General features: G+C 41.3%; 1 pseudogene; it reads right to left on the reverse strand.

Annotated features, from left to right (window-relative positions):
- Positions 1 to 588: 588 nt before the first annotated feature.
- LOC102829503 overlaps positions 589 to 4,056 on the reverse strand; it is a 76,319-nt pseudogene continuing 72,851 nt past the window's right edge.

The raw sequence follows: 4,056 nt of genomic DNA on the forward strand, positions 1-4,056 counted from the left end.
GTTGGGGAAAGGATTAGATGGTATATGCTCACAGCATTAAATGGAGTTCTTATAGGCCCAGGTGTTATCTGTCTGGACAAGCAGGTTCAGGGCCAATTAGGTGGTTCTGTGGGTTCTGCGTATCTGGAGCAAAACCTGCTCAAATCCAGACATCAAGGCAACATCACTGGTGACAACCTCACTCTGGTGCACCCACAATCTCGTGGCTGTAAACCCACGGACAGCGGGGAGCAGCACTGGGGATGAATGAAAGTGGGGGCTGGCCATACAGGTGTACGGGGGTTTTGGGGGAACAAGAAAGAAGCACAATGTTCCCATTGTTAGTCTCCAGTGTGAATCTGTACTGCCAAACCATGGTCTCTGAAGCTGCAGGCAAAATTTCAAAATGTCTGCATCACACCTGGCTAGTAGACACTTCACCTGTTTGTTTCTTTCCTTTACTACCATGTTGTGCCACTCCTCTCAGTTAGTGTTTGATCCACATCTCCAACCTTTCCTTTGAAACTCAGGTTTCCAAAGTTATAATCTCTGTGTGATTCATTTCATCGTCCTTATCTTTGCTGTAGAGGGTCTGAATAGCATGTCTTCCTAGTCTGCCATCTTGTTTCCAAAATCCCTTTGATAGTTCTTTGCATCTCTAAGGATCACATTGACAGTAGTTTGACTAAGGTACTCTTGGTTGATGAGGATCAGAAAAGGTCTGGGACTAGTAGACTGGCAGGTATCCGATGCCTATGAAATAAGGGTGATTACAATGAAAATTAAGATGAGAACACTTCTGTCAGTCACTCAGACAAATAAGCATGTGGGGAAAATGGAGTTGGTCGGGCTCCCTCATCCATTTTTGCTGGAAGGGCTGCTCTAGTGAGTCAGCAGTCCTGGTCAGTGCCATGACAGCTTATGCTTATGTAACCAGTGATGGAATGTTGGCAGCATGCCTCTTTTGTTTAAGCCAGTATAAAAAGGGAGGAGAATCTCTCTAGAAAAAGGGTAGAGAGAAAAGAAGAGCTAGTGTGGGTGAGACTCTAGGGAGCCTGAGTGAACGTCTAGTGAGCATGAAAGAGGGAGTCCAGATAAATGAACCAGAATGAGTGGGCCTGAACACAGCACTGCAATAAAGATCAGGTCTCACCTTCCTTCAGCTTCTTGCTTCTTCATCAGCTAGTCTGAATCTATTAAGAACTCTGCAAACCTCACTCCCTGGCCCTACAAAGCACCTATAGCTTCAGAATGTTCTGGTGGAATTCTAAGCCACAAATTTTGTTTTATTTGCTTTAGCAGCAGAGATATTTGTAGCTCCTGCTGCTGTTATTTAGCTGTAACTGTGACTGAGTCGATCATTTCTCTCCAACCCTCTTCCTACCAAATCAGTTGTCTCTACTTCTTTCTCCCTGAGTTTTGTTTACCTAAACCCCTGCGTTTGCAGGTCACAAAAGAAAAACTAAAAATCACCAAGGCAAATGAGGTTGAATCTAGTTCCAAAAAAGTAATTAAGTTTTCTTATCTCATTTGCTTTATTCCACAATCAAAGCTCATGGAAGCAGAAGTCAAGAAAATAAATGATCCATTGACTTAGACAAATCTGCTACAAAAGACCTCTTTAATATGTTCAAGAGCAAATATGTCAGTTTGAGAACTAAGGTGTGCCTAACCCAAGTCATGGTATTTTAAAGCACCTCATGTATATGTAAAAGTTGGATAATGAATAAAGAAAACCATAGAAGAATTGATGCATTTGAATAAGGGTGTTGGTGAAGACTGTTCAAAGTACCATAGACTGCCAGAAGAACAAACAAATCTGTTTTGGAAGAAGTACAGCCAGAGTGCTCCTTAGAAGTCAGGATGGTGAATCTGGGCCCTCATATTTTGGATGTATTATCAAGTGGGACCAGTCTCTGGAGAAGCATATCATACTTGGAAAAGTAGAGGGTCAGCAAAAAAGAGGAAGACCTCCAATGTGATAGATTGACATAGTGATAGCAATGATGGATTCACCCATAACACTTCTGAGGATGACACAAGACTGGGCCGTGTTTCACTATCAGTTGGAACCTACTTAATTACATTTTTTGGAACTAGATTCAACATCATTTGCCTTGGTGATTTTTAGTTTCTGTAAAAACAACATACTTACGTCCATTGATACAGTCATTGTGTGAATTCATATTGTTAAGGGTCGTCTTCTTTTTTGCTGACCCTCTACTTTATCATACATGATGGCTTTCTCCAGGAACTGGTCTCTCCTGATACCATGTCCAAAGTATATGAAAGGAAGTCTCACTATCCTCCTTTCTAAGAAGCATTCTTACTGTACATCTTCCACCACAAATTTGTTGGTTCTTTTGGCAGTCTATGGTATATTCAATATTCTTCAGTAACACCATAATTCAAAGGTATCCATTCTTTTTCAGTCTTTTTATTCATTTCTCAGCTTTCACCTGCATATGAGATGGCTGAAAATATAATTGTTTAGGTCAGGTGTACCTTGATCCTCAAAGAGGAACTATTTTGTTATTGTTGTTAAGTGCCGTTAAGTTGGTTCCAACTCACACAGACACCATATAGGGTTTCTGAGAAGAAGCTAGTGGATTTGAACTGCTGGCCTTGTGATTTGAAGCACAGTACTGATCCTACAGTGCCACACCAAGAACTTTGTTGTTGTGTTGTTAAGAGCCTCTGAGTTGTTTTCAACTCATGGTGACCCTGTACAGGGTTTCTGAGGAGCTGCTGGTGAGTTTGAACTGTTCACCTTGTGGTTCAAGCCAAAGTTGTGGCTTAGCGCATTATCTCACAGTACCACACCAAGACTCCTTGTTGTTGTTGTGTGCTGTTGAGTCGGTTAGCGACTCCGTACAGGGTTCCCGAGGCTGTAAATCTTTACTGGAGCAGAAAACTTCATCTTTCTCCCATGGAGTGGCTGGTAGTTTCAAAGTGCTGACCTTAAGGTTTGCAGCCCGATTCGTAACCATTACGCTACCAGAGCTCCTTCCAAGACTCCTTAAGTCAGTCTTAATTTAAACTGAAAAGCTTAAAGAAATGTGATTATCATTTCCACTTTGAGCTTTAAGCAACAGAAGTTTGGATTTGTGTTCTAATCTAATTACACTTGCCTAAGTTAAATGCTTTAATTTCTTCCAGATGTTAAAACAGAATGTAAAGAATAATATAAATTCATAACTTTGGTGAACCTGGAGGGCATTATGCTGAATGAAATAAGTTAGTTACAGAGACAAATATGTATAAGATCACTATTACAAGAAGTCAAGAAAAGGTGCAAAAAAGATGCTAGCCACCCCTCCCACAGCATTCTCTACTTCTCTCTTGGGTTTGATAATCTGTTGCAATGGCCTCACAGAACTCAGACACCGTATTCAGAGTAATGGGGTTTATTAGGGAAGTGAACACTTTACAATTCAGGGTCAGAAGTGTTCAGGACACAGGTCTGCCTCTATCCAGCTATGCCATAGGCACACCTCTCTTTGTGAAGGCAATGCTACAGAGTGATTTTAGAGCTGCTGATAATGCCCACTGGACACACCCCTCTATCAAAAACCTCAGCCTAAAAATACTCCACTCTAGCTCCAGGAGCCAGCAGACCTGGCTCTCCCAATTTAGTGCCTAGAGGCAACCTGCTCTGCAAGCAAGCCTCCTCCCCAAAGTCATTCAACGTTACTTGTGCTCTGGCTTTTATTTCTGCTACTGCTCTTCTCTGCTACTCCTCTGGTGTCACAGTTTTCTGTCGTTGAGTCAATGAATTTCAATGTGTAGTGTTCATAGGATACAAAGGAAGTGTTCTACTCCAGACTCTTCTTCTTTGATAGCAATGAGAAGCCATTCTTACTTCTGAGATGGCTCATTTTATAACAAGCAGGATGGCAAAATTGACTAATCACTTTAGTCTGAACAATACTCACAATGGAATAATATAATCCATCAGCATCGTCCCCCACTTTCTCTCCATTAGGAAAAGGTTGTTCCGTAGAAGTTTACAAAGACTATAGTTAGAAGATATATTAAATAATTCATTATTTTGTAACCAGAGGTGGGACATTAAAA

The sequence above is a fragment of the Chrysochloris asiatica genome, unplaced genomic scaffold (assembly GCF_000296735.1).
Source record: "Chrysochloris asiatica unplaced genomic scaffold, ChrAsi1.0 scaffold00163, whole genome shotgun sequence".
Lineage (NCBI taxonomy): Eukaryota > Metazoa > Chordata > Mammalia > Afrosoricida > Chrysochloridae > Chrysochloris > Chrysochloris asiatica.